The sequence below is a fragment of the Ursus arctos genome, unplaced genomic scaffold (genome assembly GCF_023065955.2).
Source record: "Ursus arctos isolate Adak ecotype North America unplaced genomic scaffold, UrsArc2.0 scaffold_11, whole genome shotgun sequence".
Taxonomy (NCBI): Eukaryota; Metazoa; Chordata; class Mammalia; order Carnivora; family Ursidae; genus Ursus; species Ursus arctos.
In genome coordinates this window covers 50326708-50352262 of record NW_026622775.1, presented here as the reverse complement: position 1 = coordinate 50352262, position 25555 = coordinate 50326708, and the positions used below count along the sequence as shown (strand labels likewise).

The 25555-nt window shown below is 38.2% G+C and overlaps 1 protein-coding gene across 1 annotated transcript in view; it reads left to right on the top strand.

The window, feature by feature from the left end:
* MARCHF1 (membrane associated ring-CH-type finger 1) overlaps positions 1 to 25555 on the top strand; it is an 88311-nt gene that overhangs the window by 31060 nt on the left and 31696 nt on the right. The gene's annotated exons all lie outside the window — the stretch shown is intronic.

Genomic DNA, 25555 nt, shown 5'->3' with positions numbered 1-25555 from the left:
GTAAGTATATTTTTATATACAAACTTGATCTTCAAATTTCTCACTTAACATTTTTCTAAAGAATGAAGGTGAGCATATGAGTCAAATATAGTTAGCATCTCACTCAAAACTAGCAAAGGACAACTTGTGAAGGATACAAATGAAGACAAGGAACTTTATGTATTCATGCCCTATAGCTGGGGCCCTGGGTTTTAGCATGTAACTTATCTTTTTACCTAACTGCAGTCTTACATTTTTGGATGCCTCAATTTCCAAAGGAGAGTATAGAGATTGCAATTTATTTTTTTTTTAAGATTTTTATTTATTTATTTGACAGAGAGAGAGACAGCCAGTGAGAGAGGGAACACAAGCAAGGGGAGTGGGAGAGGAAGAAGCAGGCTCTTAGCAGAGAAGCCTGATGTGGGGCTTGATCCCATAACGCCGGGATCACGCCCTGAGCCGAAGGCAGAGGCTTAAGGACTGCGCCACCCAGGCACTCCAGAGATTGCAATTTAAATAATGATTCTGCCTAGAGCTACTTTTTCATTTAAATTAAATGCAAAGCAAAAGTGGATGAAAAGAACATTGCTTAGAAATGAACACGATGAGCTCCAGGATGAGGGGAGATGTAAAACAAACAAGATATTCCAATAGGAATCTGATGGGTTGCTGGCCGTTGCAATTCTTCATTAATTCTGTAAATCACGAACAGGGAGAATAGCATTCCTTGTTTTCGCACTGCCTTGATTTTAAAAATGTGCAAATGGTTTATAGATGTCAGGACTGATGTCCAAAATGCCTTTGGGCTACGCATTGTCTTTTCTTAACTTATGGGGTACCTTGAGTGACAAAAGGTGACACTCTGTTCCTCCAGATCCCAGAGCAATCAATGCCAGAAATAGAAATGGACCCTTACTCTCTGCCCCTTGCTTCATCCACTGAACAGATGCTGTGTGATGTCTGGGGTAGCTAAAGAACACATTGTGCTTAGAGATTCTATAAATTTCTCTTCGTGCCCCTCAAGGACCTACAAATTGTTTCATAGAGTCTGTATATTCCTTAATGGATTTTTTTTTTTACTTCCATCTATATAAAATGTTCATTTCAACTTTGTCAAATGTAATATTTCAATTCAAGAGCAACAATCTAGGATAATAAAATATTCCGATTTTCTCTTCTTCATGTTATCTATCCCTCCCCCATTTTTTAAATTTTAAAAAATTTATTATTATGATATGTTAGTCACTATACAGTACATCATTAGTTTTTGATGTAAAGTTCCATGATTCATTGTTTGTGTATAACACCCAGTGCTCCATGCAATACGTGCCCTCCTTAATACCCATTACCGGGCTAGCCCATCCCCCTCCCCCCCCTAAAACCCTCAGTTTGTTTCTTGGAGTCCAAACTCTCTTGTGGTTCATTTCCCCCTCTGTTTACCCCCTTCATTTTTCCCTTTCTTCTCCTAACGATCTCCCTGCTATTCCTTATGTTCCACATATAAGTGAAACCATATGATAATTGTCTTTCTCTGCTTGACTTATTTCACTTAGCATAATCTCCTTCAGTCCCATCCATAGTGATGCAAATGTCGGGTAATCGTTCTTTCTGATGGCTGAGTCATATTCCATTGTGTATACGGACCACACCTTCTTTATCCATTCGTCTGTTGAAGGGCATCTCGGCTCCTTCCCTATTTTTGTATAACAGACAATATGTGGCGCTGTATGGAACTTGAAAAGTCCTATTCTGCCTTCAGCTTGTGTGGAATCATCCCTTCAATACAACTTTGATCCTTTCTTAGTATTCCATTCCCGATAATTTACAATCCTATCATGAAATCCCTTTCTTCTCAACTAACAGATTTATAAACCAGAGAAAGTCAGTGAATACGTCTATCTTTTTTAATCTTCTCAATAATGAAAATGTTGCAGCAACCTAGTGGCCACTGACTAGCTATCAATTAATGAAATACTCTACTTTCTTTTTTAAGAACACTTCCTTTGTCATAAATATTGATGAAGGACAGCATCTCAACATCCGTCATTTTTAGTAGCATTTCTGTATCTACAGAGGATGTTAGAATCTAATCCAGAGGTTGGTTCCTGACAGCCCACAAATGTGTTTTATTTGACCCCCAGGGCTTAATATTTGAAACAGTTATCAACATTTAGATGTGTATTTCATATAAAATTCCACATATTTGTATTTGTTGAAAATCATAGTATCTAGCTCGACTGGAACCACATTCCCATAGGACAACATCTAAGGGGTAGCCAAGTGGAGCTAAGTGGCTTTAAAAGGCTGTGTGCTTCCAAGTGCTTCACATTCTCAGACTTCCCTCCGTCTCTGATCCTGAGACCTTGTGCCATCCCCACTCGTCTGAATGCCTCTGTCGCCCCAGAGTAGGGATCTAATTTTCAACTCCTGGTCTAAGGAGAAACATGCATTCTGTCCCTGCCTCTATGACTTAACGGGTTTTAAAAACCTTTCCAAACTTTTACTTTCTCCTTGAAAACTACAGGACATTGGCATAATATGTAAATGGCAGTATCCAAAATGACTTCAGGGTCTGAGGAGACGCGAACTATACAGACATGAAGCATCTGTAAATTGTTCTAGATGGTTTATTTTGATGGCACTAAGATTCATCAACAGTTTCCTTTTGATAGTTTTTAATTGGTCATTGCAAATGACAGGTATAGCATTGCTTAGAATATATACTCAGTACATCCCATTAATTGCTCTCAAGTCAGTAATTCCATTGCAGTTTATAACATTCTAAAGACCAACCACATGAAACAATTAATTTAGCTAATGATTCTGAATTTCTACTATTACCCAATACAGGCAGGAGATTCTGTTTAGATGAAATGGCTTCTTAAAGTGGAAAGGTGCAAATCTTCATAGTCCGACGAACCTTGGGGCTTAATAATCTCTAAAGAGATCAGTAAAATCTTACTTCATCAGTTGCTACTATTACTACACCAAAATCTTCAGTTAGTAAATTCATCAAGGTATCTTAATGTCTCCAGAAGAAAAATCTTTAAAATCTAAATAAAATCAAGGGCTTCTTTGAAAAAAAGTGATTTTCATCATCTTTAAGTCCGCAACTCACCTACTTTTATAACACTCAATAAGAGCCCCATGAGTTACCCAGGGTCAGAAATAATTTTTAGGGCCCAGAAAAGTCAAAAAGAGAAAAATATACAAATCAGTGCAATTTGGAAATATGTATAATATCAGTTAGCAAGCATAAAGTCTGTTCCAAAGCTGAAGAATTGCATGAGGTTCAGATCTGAATCTGAATGGGAGAGACCAGCTGCTGGATATGAAGCTAAGCTTACAAGGACAGCAAATGGTACCGACAACTTTATGTTCTCCCCTAAATTATTTCTTTATATAGTTTTTCATATGCAGACCAGTTGACAAATATGTAATACAAAATATTCAGCTCTATGCATCCTTTTATTCCTTGTCTCATTTTTAAATGAGACAGTGGATCATTACCTTTAGTAGTGATTAGATTGAACCATATCCACTTGTTACTTTTGTAGATCGAAACAGTTGAATATTGGGAAGTTCATAAAATATAAGTTCTGTGTGAATTTATGATGCCAAATAAAAAGGAATAATCATTTTTGGTATTTCTACACTTCCACCATAATGACTTCCAATGCTTTAGTTGAAATATCTACTTTAAAAAAAATGAAGAACTGTATTTTACAAATGCTATGTTAATTCCTTCCTTTCCCCTTACTTTGATGCAAACTTTGTCTTTCAGAAGAGCCAGTGCAAGTTACCATATCAGGCCAACTGCCCAAAGGTTATTATTGCTTCTCCACTAATCTGGAGGTCTGGCAGTTCATAATCTCAAAATTGGGTAGGACAGAGAATGTGGTCAGATTCCTAGCTAGGGTTTTCCGGGTACCCCATTTGAATAATGCTGCCTCATCATACATAAGAAAATTCAAATGCTTCATTTACTTACCATTCTGGAGAAAATGCCACATACTGAATTTCGACTCTGTGCCAGATATTTAGAATATATCAATTAACTTTTATCTGCATTATAACTCCATTTCATATAGGCACGTGAAGCCTATTTTACAGATGAGGAAAATGAGACACAGTGTCAATCTTACTTAATATCACACCTCCCAGAGCTCCCTGATGCTAAAGCTTGTGTTCATAGTGTGGTGTCATGCTGCCATAAGTGGCTGACTGTCTCTCTCTTTAATCACCAAAGCTTCAGTTTTTATTTAGACCATTTCTAATGGGAATCTTTCAAAAGAAATCTTTCTGAAATAAAAAGTGTTCTAAAATCTTTCTTCTTAAACATGGCTGTTTTACCCAATGTATTTTCTTAATACTTAGTTACGTCATTATGTATACATCACTTATTTTGCAGGTTGAAAAACATTAACTGGCTCGAGAGCATTGAAAGCTGTTTATCTTTGTTAACTTTAAATATAAAACTGTCAGTTATTTTACCAGCAAGAATGGGTTTAATCAGGAATAGCAGAGAATTGCAGTTTAGGTCGAGCAAGCTGCCACAAAGCCATAGGCAAGTCCAGAGAACAAATGCGAGGAGTGCTCTTTTGTAGATAAAAAGGGAAGTCGGGAGGGTTATTATAAAGAAAAGAGTCCACTGGAGTGAACTTGGAGTTCAAAGTATAGTGGCTTTTCATTGGCTGAGCTCTTGTGGGTGGGGGGCGGGGCAGGAAGAAAAACCTTTTTTCCTCCTGCTGAGGTATAAAGTAGCTAAAGTAACATTATTGGCAAGGTTCCTTTCTTCCTGTTGGTATCTGCAGTTGATGACTGACCGTAGTAGATCGTGAGAGGTACCCCCTTCGGGTCTCCTGACTTCATTTTAAAGGAGATTTTCTTTTATTAATTTCACATCTTCATTCTGCATCTGCCAACCTGCTGTATTTTGGAAGCCCTTTATAGGGGCAGAAAAGTTTTCCCTTCTTCCGTTTTAGGTCCTTTGGCTGGTCTGATAATTAAATCAGTGTAAGGCGGATCAACGGTAGAAAAACAAACAAAAGTTTAATAACACATATATATGGGAGAGACCCAGGAAAACCAAGTAACTCACTGAAATGACCAAAGCCATCGCCTTAAATACCATCTTCAGCTAAAGACAAAAGAAGACCTTTGGGGAAAGGAGCCCAGCTATGGGAAGTTACCAGGAAAAACAGTGTATAAGGGTAAGGTTGTTAAGCAGATTTAAGTTGTTGCCATCTGCATTGATAAGAGTTCTAGAGATTGCCTCCTCCGGGTGCAGCAAGGGAGACATCCTTACAAATGGAGATTTTCCTTATAAATGTGAATACCTCTTACAAAACAGTAACTTCTATTGGGTTTTCCGTGTCTGCTGTATTTTAAAAATAATCAACGTGCCAAAGAGGCATATTTTGGGGTGGCAAAATCTGCTCTCTTGCACCTTTTATCTGTTTTTGTTGTTTTCAATCTCCCTGCTCTTGGAATCTGCTGCCAGGTCTCTGTTCCTTCAGGAGCCCTTAGTCAACATTTCACATAGCTACTGCTTTTCTGCTTTAAACAATGACAAAAATTAAGAGTTATAAAATTGGGTCTATACAAGGGCCAGTTCTAGATGAAATTCTGCAGCATTATCTTCTGATCGTTGGCAAGAGTTTTAGCAAGTACAAACATTTTGGCATCATGCCAGGATTCCTGGACCTCTCTTTGGCATCCTTCTTAGTTCTCAGTTTTATTTGGAATTATATGATTAAAAAAAAAGCCCTCAACAAATACGTTTTTGATGTCTCCAGGATGCCTATTGCTCTGTCATCAGCTCCATTATAACATGAGCCCCAAGGGCAGCCAAAGTGATTTAGAACACTCTTAGAAAATTATTTTGTTTTCAAAATCACACTTTCCTAATGAACCAGGTAAGCTTTTCACAACAAATTTCTCCATCCAGTGGTGGTGTTGTCTGCAGCCAACACTTCCCTTACTTCTCAGGGCTTCTTTCAGTGAGAAGGAGGAGCCCAACAGGCTAGTCTGCTGAGAGCTGTGGGAAAGGAAAGGATGAGTAAACCACAAAATAACAAAAGGATCATTAAAAGAAAAGCATTTCAACTGAATTGGAGCATTATCTTTTCTACTAAAATCTTTTTGTTTTGTTTTGGGGGTTTTGGGGGGGTTGTGTTTGTTTTCTTGCCTTAACACATTCACATCTGTGGGGCATCTGGACTGGATGGGGGCCGTGGCACAGGTGGTGAAAGAATCCACTGGAGGCAGAACAGAAGAGATAAAAGTGTTTTGAATACAACGCGAGGGAGCAGCGGGCAAGACAGCAGAGGAGAGGCTGTGTGCCACTGGGAAGCAGAGGTCAGGGGCCAAAGTTAAACCGGCAGAGTGAGGGGTATGGGGACGCAGGGAATTTTCGTTTTTGGTAATCTCAGGAACTGTGTCTGGTTGTAACTGTCAGTTAGGGTCTATGGCTATTTCAAGGTGGGTTGCTTAATGAGCCTGTTTGCGTCAGCTTGGTAGTCACTGTGGGCCCTTTTGCCTTGCTCAAGTTTCTATTGCTCAAGCCTGTTGCCTAAAAGTGGCGTTTAACATGCCCTCGGAACTGCAACTGATATTTCAATTAAAATAATATTGAATGTGAGTAGAGAGCAATGCCAACATGTCTAACGTCAAATGATTATAAGATGGAAAATACAAGCGTCTCATGCTTTTTTCTAATAGATACTTGGGTTTTATCATATGGCCTCATCCTTTTGTCTTTTGAGAGAATACTAGTAGTTGATTAGTCTTTAAAATTTCAAAAACAGGAAGACTGTAGTCAGCTGGGATCCTTATTATAGAATAGTTTGTTCAAAATAGAAATATTCTTCTTTAAGTAGCAGAAGAGCTTATTAATTGGTGAAGTTTCCATCCATAAGCAGAGTCTTCCCTCAAGGCATACGTGAGCTCCAATCAATGGCAAACTGTGTTCTGAATGATTGTTCTGGAAAAGCTCCAGTCATGCCCAGTTCACTCATTCACTCAACTCACTGCACTATCTAATATGGGCCAGTTGTGCTCAGTAGTGAACCAGATAGAAAAAAACTTTGCTCCCAGACTGCATCCACTACAGGAAGGATGGGAAAAGATGAATTACTTACAATATTTTGTAATAAATTTGAAAGGCCTGGTAATCAGTGGATGGTAGTGTGGGGATCGAGAATTTTCTATAACTCCAGAGGGAATGGTAAAGGTAATTAAAAGAGAGCAAGGTGTCATGTTTGGTCTTTACTTATGAGACTGGCCATAAAAAAGGATTTCTTTTTGTACAGTAACTACAAGTACACAGCAGAATGACTTTCCTCTTGTTATCCATGCTTCACATAACCTAGGCAAATCAAGAAGATATTACTTAGCAATGGGATATCCAGAACATCAGGCAAAGAGAACTGGGAATATAGAACAGGGATGACAGAGGGTGTCACAGAGGAGACTTGACCAATTCCTGAGTAATCATTGTTGGTGGGAACATTTCTCTTCAGCACTTCCTTATTAGTAGATCCAATTATATATTACTTCAGTTCTGTTTCTCTCTTTGAAAATTATTGCTTGAAGAACATAACCTCACTTGCTTGGTAAGAATGTCACCTTGTGTTACTATTCTCGATATGAAAAGAAACACTTAACTTTCATTAGATTTGCTATTGAAGTCTTTAACAGGATACAGTTCCATCCCTGTGAAAATACATTTTTATTTTGAAAAGAACAAGGGACACAGGAAATGGAACTTCTTTTATATACTTTGTATTTTGATATTGAAACATAAACTATGGTTGAAATGAGGGAATTAATGTTACAATGATCCATATGGAAAGCATAAAAGCATCCAATTAGAATATGCAGACGCATATGCAGACACACACACACACACACACACACACACACACACAGAGTTACAAATAAAGATTTCCCCAAAGCATCATCTTATGACTGAGTTTTTCTTTTAACGAGAAAGAAGTTATATTTGTGTTCATTTCAAGTTTCCTTAAGATGGCATAACAATTGAGTTTTAAATTACTTCCGTATTTAAATTTTCCTCCAGCTAAAGATTGTTCTCTCTCAGCTGGGATTATTCCTTAATTCATTTATCCAGTTTCTTAAATCTTGGCATAAAATCTAAGAAAAATTTTCTCCTAAATCAACACAGTTATTTCAGAAGCAAATATTTTAGACCAAATCAAGTTGCTTCTCTTTCGCATTGACAAGTAAGAGAAAAACAAGGAAGACTTTGACGTGATCTGTCTGGAATGATGGTGTCTGGCCCTGTTGTCCAAGCTTCAACATGCTTGTGTGATATTATCCACATTTTAATGAGATAGGTGTCTGAAAGATTTCACTCAAAGAGAACTAATCTCTCACAAGCCAGCTCCCTTCCGATTTTCTATTTTTCTCTACCATTGAGTAGCTCCTCCTCTTTTGCGTCCCACATGGTTGTGTCACCCACTGCCTCATCATACTGTGCTATTATCTTGCATATGAATGTTTTGCCCCAAATTAGGCAAATTTACCCACTCAGGAGCAGGTATAGCAGAACCGGCCCTGTGAAAGGAATAGCATGGAATATTACAGAAGGTGGGGAAAGCAGGGCAGGAGGCAGAGAGGTTGAGCAGTCTACACTCAGTTCTTTTGCCCATTTCCTTTAGTAGTCAAGTGAGTGATGGGCAGAGAGGCCAGCTATGTTACTCTAACAGAGGTGCTTCCACATGGAAACATGAAGCAAAGAGAAAAAAGAGAGAGAGAGAACCCTAACACAGAGAATCCAAAACACAGAGAACCCAAAACTCCGGAATGATAACTATTTTTAAATTCTCTCTTCACTGAAATAAAAGAAAAGTAGCTAAGTTAAAAAGAACAAACAATTCAAACAGTTAAAAAAAAGAAAAGAAAAAGAGATAAGAAAAAAATAGTGCTGGACTAAGAGTCAGAAGGTCAGATTTTAATTCTGGTTCTGAAGCTTAATATTACCTTCTGAGCCTTGCCTCATTTTCTCCATAGAACAAGGACTGGATGAGATTATCTTTTTTTTTTTTTTTTTTTTTTTAAAGACTTTATTTATTTATTTGACAGAGAGACAGACAGCCAGCGAGAGAGGGAACACAAGCAGGGGGAGTGGGAGAGGAAGAAGCAGGCTCCCAGCGGAGGAGCCTGATGTGGGGCTCGATCCCAGAGCACCGGGATCACGCCCTGAGCCTAAGGCAGACGCTTAATGACTGCACCACCCAGGCGCCCCTGGATGAGATTATCTTTGAAGTTTCTTTTAACTTAAAGTATTGTGATTTCATGAAAAGCAAAGTGAGCAATCCACTTATTTAAAAGGAAAAAAAGAAAGAAACCTCATATTTAAATGATTTTCAAGCATTCAGAAGGAAAGGAAAAAGGTACAGAGAGAATTCTTCACATCCACAGTAGCTTAAATTGTGCTCCCTGGTGGCCTGGGGAGATCCTCCAGGCCCTGAGGCCCAGCCCATATGTGCCTTACACTGTCCCTGGAGGCTCTTAGTCTCATTGGTGCAGGGAGGAAAGTTTACTAAAGGTGGGAGTACGCTCTGGAGATGTGACGATGGGTGAGCACAAGAGAGAGCTGCACTCCGGGTTTGGGTCTCTATCTTTTATTGACCTATGTTAACTAAGGTGGGGAATATTTATTACTTGGGGAGGACATTTCTTGGGAGCAAGCACTTGGTCGGAGTCTCCGGCCTGCTTTGTCTGGAACCTGTCTGGTTTGATCTGGCTTCTTGTTGGCTTTGTTTTTGGAGCACTGCCAGGACAGTTCTCTCACTTTCCCCATAGCTGGCCATGACCCCCGCTTGGCTGGCCTCCAGGCCTTTCAAAGGCTAGCCAGCTGCCTACTGGAACAGTTGCACAGCACAGGGTGCTGAGTAAACAGAAGTCCAAGGTCCGAGTCCTAAAAGAAGGAACATATGTGCTTTCTTAATCTTGCCTGCTACCCTTTAAAGCAAATCATGGTGAGAAAACAAGATATCTTGTATATTTTAAAAAGACAACCATGAAAAGGCATGACTAAGGGGACTAAAGAAAGATGGGGGGAGGGGAAAGGGAGAAGGAAGAGAAAGCAGAGGAAAGAAGCAAAGAGAGGAGAAGGGAGTTTGAGGACAGTTGAGGATGAGGAGGCATCCTGAAGGTGAGTAGAAGTTAGATGTCAGGGTCCAGGCCACACTTCATTTTTTCTTATGAGTTGTAAGCAGGTGGCTAAAGGCTAAAGTAAATTAGATTCAAGTTGTTCTTGACAGAAAAGCTGTTCTGCAGCCCTGAGATGCACATGGAAGATTTCTGACCCTAAGAAAAGAGGCAGGCAGGCTGGGCTGAAAGCCATTTTCTCCTTGGCACAGCAAAGAAAACCAGGTTGATTGAAGGTCTAAGCCAATTAGCTTAGTTGAGTCTAAGTAAGATAATTATATTTTCTTGAAAGCTAAGGTTTCCATAAATGCAGAGTTAGTTTAATACAGAAGTTGAAATTTCAATGGAGCATTTTTATAAATAAACAACACAAACAAATTTTTGAGCCAGATCTTTTCAGCATCTAGGAAGTGACTTATCTTAAGACACCGATAATTTCCTATTGGGCTCTTTATCTACAAGACCATCCCAACAGCCAACTGTGTCTGAAGGACCACACGGAGAGGTTCCAGTAATGCCCAGTTATGATTCACTACTCCCACTTCATTCATTTGGTCACCAGATATTTACTGAGTGCCAGTCACTGTCCCTGGTGCTGAGATTATAGTGATGAACAAGCGAAATTTGGGGATCTTAGAGAATATACATTCTTGTGGGGTAGGGAGTTTGAAAATGAGTTAGTTGTAATATTTTGAAAGAGACTTAAAAATGGTATGGGAGATAATTATTTCTAGGTGAAAAAATTCTTCATTTCACAGCTGTCTCACCATTTCATCAGGGGGACAATTTAATAAAGAAAATGAAGATGGAAAGTTTGCCATATGAACGTCAGGAACCAGAGCTAGGAAGATGCACAAACGCTACCCTGTCCACATTGGCCAAGAAAAACTACCAAGAGTCTGTGGAATGCTGCTCATTCCCACAGATAATTTACTTTATATCAGGAAACAGGTTATATAAATGAATGAAGCAGTCTGATTTTATGGTGATAAATGACAAAATGCAGTCCAGGGGATATGATGAGGCATAGTGAAGACTATGGCATTCTGGAATAGATGTGCCTCCTCTAAACAGAGTAGATAACTACTCATCTCTAGTGGCCTGTTGCCAAATCAACTACTTTGTCAGAAAGTAATTCAAACTTGAAAACTATTCAGGCAAAGCAAAACAGATCTGAAGGCTAGAATCAGCCCACAAACCAAGAGTTTGTGATCTCTACTGGATAGACATGCCCATGTATTCATGCTGGATAGTATTTGCCCAGCGGAGTATGACATCATGCAGCGGAAAGGACCTAGACTGGGGGTGTCCAGAACAGCTGGAGTCAGACCCCCCAGCGAAGTTGTGCTGTGGCTTTCAGTGAGTCCTGTGTCCTGAAATGGGATCTATCAGAAAAATGGAAGGTAGAAGGACAGCAATAATACCTTCTTTGCCGACTTTTCAGGATTCTTGTGGGGAATAAAATGATGTAAGTGAGAACCTTGTAAGCGGTGAATTCCTACAAAGTGATATTATCTTCCCCAGCTCTCCGTTACGAACACTGTAGTAAGTTCACTTTTCCAATCTTCCTCAATCCATATTTAGGTTTGAATTCACTTTAGGACTAACAAGAGAGTAGCGTGAATTTTTGCAATGAACTATTCATGGAGCATTGAATTATTTTAGGGGTACGTGCATTGATTATTTTGTAGCCCAGTAATTTCGAATGTATAGTCATCCAGATAAGAGTTATGCTGGTTTAAGTTTGCAAGTTTATCTACAGAGAACTTGCTGAGAAAATTAATAAAGTAATCAGAATTAAGACAGGAAAGACATCAACATCCTGAAACCTTTTCAGGAGTTCATGAAAAATGTTAAAACAATTAACCTCTCCTGGTATATTTCAACAAAATTTATTTTTTGCTTACCTCCTAAAGGGTTGTGTTCAGTGTACCAGATAGCCGTTTGCATATGAACACCTTATACAGTAATTAATCATTTTTATAGATTTGTTGAAATATTTCCTTTGAAGACTTACACAAAGTAATCCAATAGTTCAGTTATTTTCATTTACCCCCTCTGACTAGTGTGATGATCCAGAACTTGAGCTCTGGACTCAGACTGTCAGGGTGTGGGTCCTTGATCGTGGTCATTGTAGCAAGTGACTGAATTTCTCCATGCCTGTGTTTCCTCCTGTGCTAAGCGGAGATAACAAAAGCATGCACCCCCTTGTATGGTTGTTAGCAGGTCTGTTGAGATAGTACATGTAAAGCACTTGGTAGTGTGTCTGGAACATGATAAGAATACATGTTAACTATCCGTATATGTAAATTTTAAATGACTTGAACTTCAACTTCTCAGTATTTTTTATGGTCCCAGAATTTTTAAGTTAAAAGTGTCTTTTGAGATTGCCACTGGTCTCTGGAACTGTATAAAGCGGTAGACCTCTCCTCCTTTTTAATGCAATTTTATTTGGAATTCAAAAAAATAAAAGCAGTAAAAGGATATCAAGGGCCCCTATCTTCCTTAGACTTCTATTCCCTGTGACATCCATAGACCAATTTGTGCAGCTGTATGCCTCACCTGGGGAAGACAGAAGATGTGGGCCATGAGGAAAGGTGGTGGGATTATTTTGTATACAGATTAATCCCTAAGCTTGGTCCCTTTTGACTTTAGCCTACCCGTTAAAGGTGTTTGGAAATAACTTCCTGGCGATCAGGCCTTGGATCACAGACCTTCCTCAGGAGCCCTGTGGCTGAGTGGGAAAGACCAAAGATCATGTCAGCCAGCCCCTCTTAGCTGGGGCACCTTAAGGAAGAGATGATGATCTAGGCTGTGGGATCATCTCTCTCCCTCTCCCTCTGCCCCCCCAACTCATGCTATAAATAAATAAATAAATACTAAAATAAATAAATAAATACTAAAATAAATAAATAAATAAATAAATAAATAAATAAATAAATAAAATCTTCAAAATCAAACAAAGAGACACCCCAACCAAAGTCATCACAAATTAACAAGTCTAGCTCTTCATGGGCCATCAATTATCTCCTTCATAAAACATTTAGATTTTTGTGGAAATTAGAGGATGTCAGGGCTTGAAACTTGTAACATACAACCCAAGTGATACTTAAAGACTTCCAGTGGGGAGAGAAAGCATGAATTTTTTTAGTATTCTTCAGGAAACTGCCATAGAATTCGTATCAGAACTTGACAAAGAAAGCTTAATTGGTTGAATTGCATATTTATATTTCAAGCTCCCATCAATTTAGAAGAAATAAAAGAGTAGATTTTAAGAAATCCCTTAGAAGTACCTAATAAAAAGCATTCAGTGATATACTTGAAAAAGCAAGTTGACCAAATATTTCAGAAACTAAAATAAAAGTGCAAAAAAAGGAGTAAAATAAATTTTTTTAAGTCTTAATAAAAGTAGTCTAGAATTCCATTAAGAAAATTCCCAGATAGAGTAAAGAACAAAGAGAAAATTATCAAAGAAGTAATTCAACTGTGCTTCTGAAAAATGAAGGGCATGATTATCTGGCACAAATGAATAAAGACGGAGCTAAAGGTATGCTACTGTAAAACTTCAGGATCAAAGAATAAACAAAAATGGTAAATTCTGGAAGCCTTCAAAGGGTCTCTGATGAATTCCATTGTAATCAGAACTATGGTGGTCTTTTCAACAATGCATGCTTAGGAGATGGTGCAGTAAGGATTTGAATATCCTAAAGAAATATTCAACCACAACTTTAGTACTAAGCAAGTATACCTATAAAATATAAGACGAGAATAAAGATTTTCAGGCAATGCAAGGATTCTAAAAATTTACATCCCATGCCCTCTTAGGAAACTTTTCAAGGGAGTGCTTGAGCAAAATAAGGGACTTGATACAGGAAAAACATAAGGATTGGAGACACACAAGAAAGCAACATACTTGGGGGTGGGGGGAACAAAGGAGCTTCCGGGACAAAGGTTGTGCACCAAACATTTCTAAACTATTTGAAAGCAATCACCCCTGGGTAGGGTGCAGAGGAGGGGAGCAGGAGAAGAAAAAAAGAAAAAAGAAAAAGGAGACCAAGACAGTGACCAGTTCAGAATAAAGAATAAAATAGAAGCCTCAGGGTTAGAGGCCCCCAGAAAAAAAAAAATCAGTTTGGTAGGATGTCTGATTTGCTTGAGGAATAAAATTAAACAGCTTTGAATAGATGCAATAAAGGATATAAAAAAAAAAAAGGTAGGTACATCCTAAGCAAAGAGTTCAAAGGTAATTATCTTTAAAATGCAACAGAAATGTATTGATGAAGTGAACTATTTACGAGCAGCGATTCTCAAGCTTTTTGGTCTCAAGACTTTTTTACACTCTTATTATTGAAGACACCAAACACCTTTGGTTTATGTCGTTATATCTATCAATATTTACCATATTAGGAATTGAAACTGAGAAATGTTCACATATGTACTTATGAAATCATTTGAAAGTAACAAGAAACATTTTCATGTTAAGATATCTATTTTTATGAAAAATTGTATTTTTGAAAACACAAAAATATTTAATGAGAAGAGTTGCAGTGGTTTACAATTTATAGACCTCTTAAATGTCTGGCCTAATAGAAGACAACTAAAATCTCATATCTGCTTCTGCATTTAGTCTGTTGTGATACCATAAATCATGTACATTCCGGAAAATCTCTCCATTCACAAATCTTTAAGAATTAATATTAAATAGTTTTGACATCTGAAAGGGTCCCTTGAAAGGGTCCCCAGATGACACTTTGAAAAACACTCCTCTAGAGTAATACCTGACTTCTTAATGAGTACCGTTTTACATAGTTACAATATAATTTCTTATATTGATATAACCAAAATAGCCATATAGTTAGTCACCCTGGGAGTATGGAGTGAGGAGTGCTATGGCTAGCATTAAATCATCAATGGTAATAATAACAGATCAAAAGATGATGTGTAATATCCATGAGTTGTCAATGGCAGCAGAAGCATATTATATAAAATGGTGGAGGTAAATATCAGAAGCATCACCCAGCATATTTTAAGTGCCTGTCTCTAGATGATGGTGAAGAAGGGTATAGAAGGGTAGAGCAGGAGATTGTCATAAAATGAGTTTCTATGTATTCTTTAAAATGAACATTTCCTGTAGATTTATGGAAATAAATCTCAAAATAGGAATCAAATTTTGATGATTCAGTAGGCCTCAGGTGGGGCATGAGAATTTGCATTCCTCGCAGGCTCCCAGGTGATACCAATTAGAACCACACTTCCTGCAGCATTCACTCACATAAGGAGAAAACTGTTCCTAACTCATAACTTTAAATCATTCTGATGGTATCAGAAAGAAAGCCTCAAGTAGGTACTAGATTGTCTTTTACATCTCTCATATTTTCCAAACTCTTTGAAAGATAGTCTTAAAACTTTCATCAGGAAACCATATCTAACTAAAATTTAAAAGGAAATAGTGGGCAAACTGGTAAAATCCTAATAAAGTCTGAAGTTTAGTTAAAATTAATGTGCCTAATGTTGGTTTCTTTATTTGACAAATGTATCATGGTAATATAAGATGTGAACATTAGGGGAAACTGTAAATCTGTAATTATTCCAAAATTAAAAGTTTATTTCAGAATGTTAAATAAAAGACTAAATAACAAAAGAGATAGAAGCCAAAATCCTCTGATTAGACAGATGAGAAAAGGATAAAAGGAGCATCCAGAATCGTTCCTGTTCTTCATTCCCCTTTAACCTCTGATAGTTCCCGAAACTCTAAAAAATCTTTGGCCTCTACAGAAGAAAGATTGGAAACCACCAAATCTAACATTTTATTTTATAAGGAAAAAAACATGGGACCCAAAGATTACTAAGCATCTTACTCAAAATTACACATTTGGGTAAAATAAGAACCAGAATGGAAGATTTCCTTCGGTGTCATGTTTGTTGCTTTTCATCGACTGCAGGTTTTATTTAGATATGTCTACTTTCTTCTCCAATATAGAGAAGTTTTCTTCAATGCGACCACAAGATAGACTCACATATGTCACCCATATAGCCCCCAAGCGAGACTGACCTACATATGATCACACAAGTAAGTCAAAAGCCAGGTGCGGCTCACTTATAATGAGAAATGAAGTCATTGGAGAAAGATGAGTTCTGTCTTCTTGGGTAAATTCCTATTTTCCTGGGATCCCAAAAGTGTTTGCGTGGAAGGTGTGTAGATTACCTTGTCAATTGATAGGGTTAAAGGACTTGGCTAAGAAGCAAGTTATAGCTTCGTATTTGCTTGGATTGAGAAAGCCTAATGTTTAGGATTGAATCTGACGCTTTCCATGACTACGTCTCTGGCACACTTCCCAAACAGTATGCCCGGTGTTCCACCTGGTATCTAGTCAGTGAGCCATTGCTGATGCTATCTATACCTGTACAGTTGTCACTTCTAAGGATACACATAAGAAGCAATGTGTCCATGCATTCTGTGGCATCCTTTAAATTATTCACGGGTTTGGAGTTTTGCCTCCAAGAGACATAGAGCTTCATGAGTAACACTGGCCTTCAATGAGGGGTGATGGGCTCATCTATTAGGCTTCCTGTCTATTACCCAAAAGAAAGAAAATACATGCCATTTGGAACACAACCTTGCTTTGTTCTTAGCCTTCACGCACAGCGGTGCACTGTGCTAGGTTACCCCGGCCTTGCATATGTTGGAACTGTCCCTGTCGACCCATTCATACCATCCAAACTCATGGGAGCTTGGGCTAGTGCTTCTCAACTTAGTTATTACAGAGGCAGTTCCTTTGCTCCTAATACGTGTCTCTCAGGCCCCAGTTCCCTTCCATGATCTTAAAGCCAGGAAACACAAAAGGGAAGGGCAGCCCAGCCCCGCAGTGTGTCTCCTTCACTCAGGGCCCATCTCTAGTAATATCAGATGAATCACAGCATGAGACTTTACTGAAAATGAAATTCATACTGCAGTCGAAGCCAAAGAAAAGCATAGCTCTGCTTACCTTTAAACAAAAACACATTTCTGAAAGGAAAAGCCAAACTCCTCATTCAAAGTCGCCTTATGGTGATGTTTTAGAAGCAGAGTATCAAACTTGTTTACTCAGAACAGTGCCACGAAGTGGTGTTTGCTGGGGGAGGGAAACAAGCCTGTTTAATAATGTAGATTTTTAAAACAGGCTTTGTCTTGGAGGCTTGATGATTTACAGATAAATCCCTCCTCCGCCCTGCCAAGATAATTGGACTAAAGGGCACATATGTTAACAGGTTTTGTTTTCTTTTCAACTAATAACTAGCTTTGTTGTGGTAATCTGTGTTATGCTCGTTATTTCAGACTATGCAATATGTCAGGTGATATTCCTCCCGCAGCAGCTCTGTGGGAGACTGCTGGGGAAAGCAACAGAAACAGGGCAAGATACATTTTTTTTTTCTTAGCAGAAACGACTTCCAGAGAATACGCAGGAACTCCTGGACTTCTGTTGGGGGTGGGGTGGCCTAGAGGAGAGGGGGCAGACTCGTGAATAGAACCTTTCCACCTGCTGCCTTTTTCCTGCTTTTCTGACCGAATGTCTTGCCCACCTAGATTTTTCATCTGTTTTCTAACAAGGTTCGTGATAAAAAGTGAGAACTAGTATTTCATAGGTCAAGTAACACTGCCTTAGATAGTAGATTAGTTTTTTTTTTAACATAATTTGGTAGATGGTTTGCAATCTTGAAATACCAGAAGGTCCTGCATTGCCATGGATTTCTTGATGCAACTATAACCCATGTTGTCAAGGCAACCCACTTCATGTTTTCCCTCATCTAGAAAACCATTTCCAGTGTTGCAAACCTTAAATCATAATCATCTTTTATAATACAGAGGGTCAAACACATCCCTTGTATGCACAAAGCTATTACTTTTTTTTATAAGATATCGCGCCATTACAGAAGACTTTGACTTGAGGGATAATGTGTGTATTAAAGCATTAAAGTTAAAATAATCCCATAGTATTTATGTCCTCTCTCTGCATTTCCAGGACATGTGAGGTTGTTTGCTACAAGCAGTTACATTTTTGAAGCTCTAGTAAAAATGTTGACATATTTTGACTAATTTCTATGTAAATTGATTGCAATCAACAGCTTTTTCATGGTTTGTGAAATTAAATCACTTAAAAGACAAAGTATTTTCTGAGGTTACTATCACCTACCAGTTGTATATATATTCTCCCTTGTTGAGTCAAGGCCCAGTTTTGAAAGTTCTTCCCTGTGATTGGGATAACTCCACAACTGTCTGAGAGGCTGGGACAGCATCACACGGGAACTCGGAGACTGACATCATGGAGGAGAGTGTCCCCCCCGAGATCTGGGCTGTTTGAGTGGTTGTTTTAAAAGGAAATCCCAATGAAAGGATAGTAAGGATCATTACTCCTTTTGCTGGTCCACTATTAACAAGAAAATTGGATTCTTTCTGAGGTTTAGAAGTTTTAAGACTTCATTTTTAACCCAATAGGCTATGTTTAAGTTCCACAGTGATCGCAAGTAATTCTTAGTCACTCATCTAGTACAGTTGGCCTGGGTTTCCAGTTAGTTTTTCAAACATTTATAAGACTTCCTGCCCCTTGCATTTTTGATCAAAAGCTGATTGCATAAACGTAACCATGTTTCATTTCATGACTCCCAAAGGTTTCAGAACACAAATATGTGGATTTAAATGAAGTTTCTATATGTGTCTTAATGCCTCAGAGCATTTTCATGTTGCACGTTTATTAGATAAAACATACCTCAGCTCCTTTCAGCTGCCATTCTTATTTCAATAAGCTAAAGAATTTTATCCATATAAAATAGTACAAATTATCATATCCACTGTTGAAGAATTGGCATTATTTTCTTTCCATTATTGTGATTTGACAGATGAGGCATTCAAATGTCAATCTGCAAAGGCTTTTAGGTTACTCAGCTCAGCCCTCTCCTGTTATATCCTTCAGAAATTATTAACACTCCATCACGATGCACAAAGGATTTGAGCCCGCTTACAGAAAGACATGCCAAAAAGTAAAGCCCATGGTTAAAGAGGTTGTAGGAAAAAGAAGTGAGTGAAGTAAAATCATAAAGCAAGCAGGAAGAAGATGCATTCCATGGGTCCTGTATGCTAGTTAGATGGGAAGAGTAATTTGTTTCCAGAAGGATTAGCAGCAAAGAGAGAAATGTGGTGAATTAAATAATTAAATAATTTATAGTATATAAATATAAATATTTAGCAAATACAAGATTATCAGATTATTAAGATCCTAGGGAAATTTTCCTCTTGGGTTACCATTTAGTAAATTTGGTAAAGGTGTATATCATTTACAGTAATTATACGCTAAGATGCATTATATTAACGGCCACAGTAATCAGCCAGAATTCCCTGGTTGCTTATTGGTGCCAGGCACTGTGCTGCATGCTTTGCTGTATACCCAACCTCATTCAACCCTCCCAAGAAACATGAAATGGGTGTTCTTTTTTCTTTTTTCTTTTTTAAAGATTTTATTTATTTATTTGACACAGAGAGAGAGAGCACAAGCAGGGGGAGCGTCAGGCAGACGGAGAGGGAGAAGCAGGTTCCCCGCTGAGCAGGGAGCTTGACCAACGACCAACATGGGGCTAGATCCCAGGACCCTGGGATCATGACCTGAGCTGAAGGCAGACGCTTAACCTATTGAACTACTAAGGTGCCCAGTATAGGTGCTCTTATCATAATGTCACAGGTAAGAAAACTCAGGCTTTGAGAGGTTAATTAAACTAAGGTCTCTGCTTTACCCAGTAGAGCTGAGATTCAGTCTTAAGTCAATGTTATACCCAAGTCAGGGATTTTAAACATTATCCTAGACTGCCTCTGTGGTTGGAAGTTGGGAGTGATCATGTCTGCCTGGATTGTTAGGAAATGCTTCCCAGGTAGGGAGGGAGTTGCAATTGGTAATGAGTGGTGACTAGATGTCTCACTGTGAGATATTAACAGTTGAGGATAGTTGATGCAAGAAAACAGTACATTTAAATGCACACAGGATGAATAATTCACAAATGGAAAATATCTGGCTTTGCCAGAAAGAAAGATAACCATTGGCAAGTTTCTCAACCTCCCATCCTCATCTACAGTGGAAATAATAATAGCATGTCCATCATAGAGAAGTTTTGAGAATTAAATTAACAATATAAAGCTATTAATATTATTGTTAAGATAGATATTAGACGAAGTTAGACAGAAATCAAGTGCCAGGTTGGGGCACCTGGGTGACTCAGTCGGGTGAACCTCCGCCTCTTGGTCTCAGCTCGGTTGCAGTCTTGGGGTTGTGGGATCTGCCTCAAGCCTCCTGTCCTGTCAGGCTCCACGCTAGCAGGTTTCTCTCTCTCCCTCTGCCCCCCCCCTGCTCCCCCCCCTCAAATAAATGAAAAAAAAAATCTTTAGAAAGCAAATGCCAGGTTGTATCAGATGCTTTGCTAAAGAATTTCAACTTATCCAGAAGGGCATGGGAAGACAGTAAGAGTATAATGAATTAATACATGTGTACTTTTGAAAGACCACTCTGCAGTGATGTGTAGAGAAAGAATTGCTCATGTGCGTGAGCCAGGCACAACTTACAAACTAGAAAACAATATGGATTCAATTAAAGTAGGACTGAGGGGATGGAGAGGGGGGCACTTGATAGGGTTTGGTTACTGAGCTATTAGAGCTGACGCTGAGAGATAAGGTGTAGGAAACAGTCCATGATGGCTCTCAGCTTTCTGCCTTGAGTGATTAGGTGAAGGGCTTCATTATTAACCAGGGAAGAATATACATGCAGATGAGCAAATCTGGGGAAATGACATAAGAAGTCCAGTCAGGACACATGAGCTTGAGAAGCCTAGGAACCAGCCAAGTAAACGAGTGAGTCTGAGAGAGGTTGACTCTGGAAGGAAATGTGGGTGGAAGTCATCTGGACGTCTCTGGTAGTGGAGGCCTCAGACTCAGATGAATCAGTGAAGAGTGACAAGGTGTGATGAGAACATGGATGTGATGAGAACGTGGATGAAGACGGAGCCCTGAGGACCAAGATGTAGGGGCAAGTGGATAAGAGGAGCCGACAGAGAATGCTGAACAGCAGCAGCCAGAAAGGGGCGAAAGACCAGTGAAGGCTTCAAAGAAGCTGGAAGAGTCAGGTAGCGTCGGGTGCTACAGAAAACAGAGTGAACATACAGTTAGAAGGTCATCAGTAATTTTGGCAAGAGCCAAAAATGTCAGTGGAGTAACATTTTCAACAGCTGGATTTCAGAGGGTTGAAGAATTTACAGAAGGTGAGAAAGAGTTGACATTCAGAGAAGGTAGAATTTGTATTCCAAAATGTTACCTATGAAGCAGTTAGTGAGTCACTGGCTTTTGGTGAAGCAGAGAACCAAAGAACATGTTATTTTCCACTGGGCATAAACATATAAGGGTTCTTAAAAATCAGAAAGATAAGCAACCAATAGGAAAAAATATGGGAAAAAGCAATACAGAAAGAAATGCAAATGGTCAGTAAACACACACACACACACACACACACACACACACACTATTCCGTCTTATAAGCAATCCAAAATACGAACATTTGAACCGTCTAGTATCAATCTTATCCCCTTAAATTGGCATTTAAAACATGCTCATAGTGAGATAATTTTCCCAGAGGGCAAATTTGGCACATACCAGAAGTCTTAAATATGTCATACAATGTCTCCATCAAATTTTATTTCTAAAAATTGACCTTAATGAAGTAATCATGGATGTGCACAATATTTTGCTACATGAATTCTAGGCACAGTATTAGCTATAACAGGGAACAAACAAATGTAAAACCTAAAACAATAATACTTCCAGAAGAAACCATAGGAGAAAATCTGCGTGACTTTGGGATAGGCAAAAGTATGTAGTTACTACACCAAAAACAACCAAAATTTCTAATAGTGAGCTGGTAGCAGAGACTTCAGTTGAGCTATGGGTAGCACGTACACAACCATTAGAAATGGAATGCAGTAACATTCACGATATATTGTTACATTTAAAAAACTTTTCATTGAACTATGTTAGTGTAATGTCTCTTTTTTATTTAAAAATAAAACTTATTCAACATTGTACTGAAGGGTCTAGCCAGGGTAATAAAGCAAGGGAAAAAAATTCAAATTGGGAACAACTAAGTAGAACTGTATTTGTTCACAGATGACATTATTATCTATGTAGAAAATCAGATGGGCACTCCAAAAACCGATTAGACTACTAAGTGAATTTTGCAAGATTATGGGGCACAAGATCAATATATAAAAATCAAATCTATTTCTATATACTAATAAACTTTTAAGTTAGAAATTTTTTTTTAAAACAACCTCATTTCCAATAGGACTAAAATTATTACTTAGGCATAGATCTGATAAAGGAAACACAAGACCGTACATTAAAACCAACAAAACACCCCCGAGAGAAATTAAAGACCTACATAAACGGAGAGATCTAGTGTATTCATGGATTGGGAGGCTCAGTATTGTGGTCAGTTCTCCCCCACCCCAAGCTGACGTATAGATTTAACACAATCCCAATTAAAAAAAAAAAATTCCCAGGAGGCTTTTTAAAAAAAAAGCTGTCAAACTAAATATAAAATTCACATAGAAATGCAAAGGAACTAGAATAGCCATATCAATTTTTAAAAAGGACAAATTTGAAGGAGTAACACTACCTAATTTAAAGACATATTATAAAGCAACAGGAATTAAAGCAGTGTAGTAATATTCATCGAGACTGAAAAGATCAATAGACCAGAATAGAGTCCAGAAACAGACCCACACATATATACTCAAATAATTGTTTTAACAAAGATGAAAAAGCAATTCAATAGGGAAAGGATGGCCTTTTTAATCAATGCAAAAAACTTATGATCCACATCTCCCTCTATATTTAAAATTAACTCCAACTTTAACCTATAAATGTGAAACCCAAAACAATAACACTTCTAGAAGAAAACATAGGAGCAAACCTTTGAGTTAGGCAAAGATACTCAGATACGACACTTAAAAAAATCCATAAGTGAACAAATTGCTATCATGAATTTTGTCAAAATTAAAAACATCTATTATTCAAAAGTCATTGTTAAGATAAGGAAATGTCAAGCCACATATTGGGAAAAAATATTTCCAAATAATATAGCTCATAAGGGACTTGTATTTCACTTAGATAAAGAACTCTGAAATCTCAACAGTAAAATAATCAAACGACCCAACAAATTAAAATGGACAAGACATTTCAATAAACACTTCATCAAAAAAGTTACACAGATGGCAAATGGAAACATAAAAGATGTTCGACATCGTTAGTCATTAGAGAAATGCAAATTAAAACCCACAGTGATACCACTCTACACCTATTAGAATGGCTAAAATTAAGCAGGCTGATCATACCAAAAGTTGGGAAGGCTATGGAGAAACTGGAACCCTCACTCACTGCTGCAGGAAGTATAAAATGGTCTAACCATTTTGGGAAGAAGTCTGGCAGTATTTTTAGTAGTTAAACATATGTCTACAGTATAATTTATATGGTATAATTTAGCTATTTCACCCCTAGGTATTTATCCGATAGAAATAAAAATATATGTTCTTACACAGACTCGTACATGAGAGTTCGTTCAGTAGTCCCCAAACTGGATACAGCACAAATGTTCATTAAGTGAACAAATAAAGAAATTGTAGTACAGTCATACAATGGAATATTACCAGCAGTAAAAGGAATGAATATTGGTACACGATACCATATGCGTGAATCTCAGAATAATTAAGCTGAAAGAAAGAGGCCAGACAAAAAGACCATATATTATTATAATTCTGTTTATATAAAGCTCTAGGAAATGCATACTAATCTATGACAAAATGACAAAATTGCATATCACTAGTTGGCGGGGAAGGTGCAGAAGGGTTGGGTGGGAGAAATGACAAAAGGATAGGAAAACTTTGAGGAATGATAGATATATTGTATTTTTATTTGTTCATATTCCTCATATATTCATATCACCTACAGTGATAGTCTCACAGGTGTATAATGTATGTTAAAAATTATCAACTTTTAAACTTTAAATATGCATTTGCAGTATACATGTCAATTATACCTCAATAAAGTCACTTTTAAAAATCGTGTAAACAGAAAACTGTTTGGGGCCTGGTGGCTCACAGTTGTTCAATTCTTGCTTCTCCCAACTAATTATAAGGGAGAAGCCTTCCCATTTTACCACTCCACTAGATGTCCAAGGCTGACCACCCCCTTCCTATATGTATGAATATTCTGGAACACTGTAAAAGGGAGTGTCTGCTCCTGCTCTGCAGATGGGAGAAAAGCACTGTGGCACAGAGGGGGACACTCCTTTTTTGGTAGCCAATGAGTGGGGCAATGGATGGAGGTAAAATCCTGTCTTCCTGGGCTCCGCTGATGGGATGAATGATAGGCTAGAACACAAGTACAGACAATCAGAGGTTTTTAAGTTAAAGATGGATGCTCTTTGAGAGGTGACTCAGACCCTGCATGGCTTCCTTCTCGTCAACAATGTCTCCCAAAGTGGTCCTCTGTTAGACACACTCTCTAAGTTCTCCCTGAAAAGCAGCTTGTAGATGACACCTGCTGCCATCCAGGCTCCCAACATGGCTATGTTTTTCCTCCCCCCTCGATCCTTTGACCCCCTTCTTAGCACAAAGGAAACGTGCCTTTATACTTTCCTAATTATGAATCACTCTCCTTCTCTCTCCACCTCCGTTCTGCTGGGGCTTCAAAGAAATAAGAATATATGAGAATTAAATTTCCATTTTAAAATGGTCTGAATATTTACATACTCATATATTTCATGTGCACATAAAGAAGAAAAGATTAAAGAGACACATTGAAAATGAGATTACTAATGATTTTATTTGATTTACTTTTCTGTGTTTTATCAATTTTCTGTAATGAACATGCACTTAATAAAAGCAATGAGCTCCTAGAAAGCAAGAACTGGGAGAAACATGCAAGCAAGTTTTCATGTGGAAGGGAAGGGGCCTATACAGAGAGAGAGAGAAATTAAAAATAAATCAAAAGATACAATCAAAGGGTCCGGAGTCATGGGGAATGACTACTTTGGGCTGCAGAGGGACGTTTTGTCCTCTTCGATAAGAGGAAAGGAAGTAAGAAGGGTGTGATGCAGTTACAAATACGGGTTCAGTCTAAAGACAGGAAGTTAAGGGAGTTTACCCATGAGAGTATCAATGTTCTCCAAAGGAGAAGTTGTATTTAATAAGGCCCACTGTTAAGACATCAGTTCTGTCCCTCCCTTGGAGGGAAAAACTAGTAGCAGAAACTACTAGTCAGTCACCCTCTCTTCAGTTTATCCTCCATGCAGCTCTAAGAACAGCCTTTTAAAAAGCCCAGTAGCCTTCA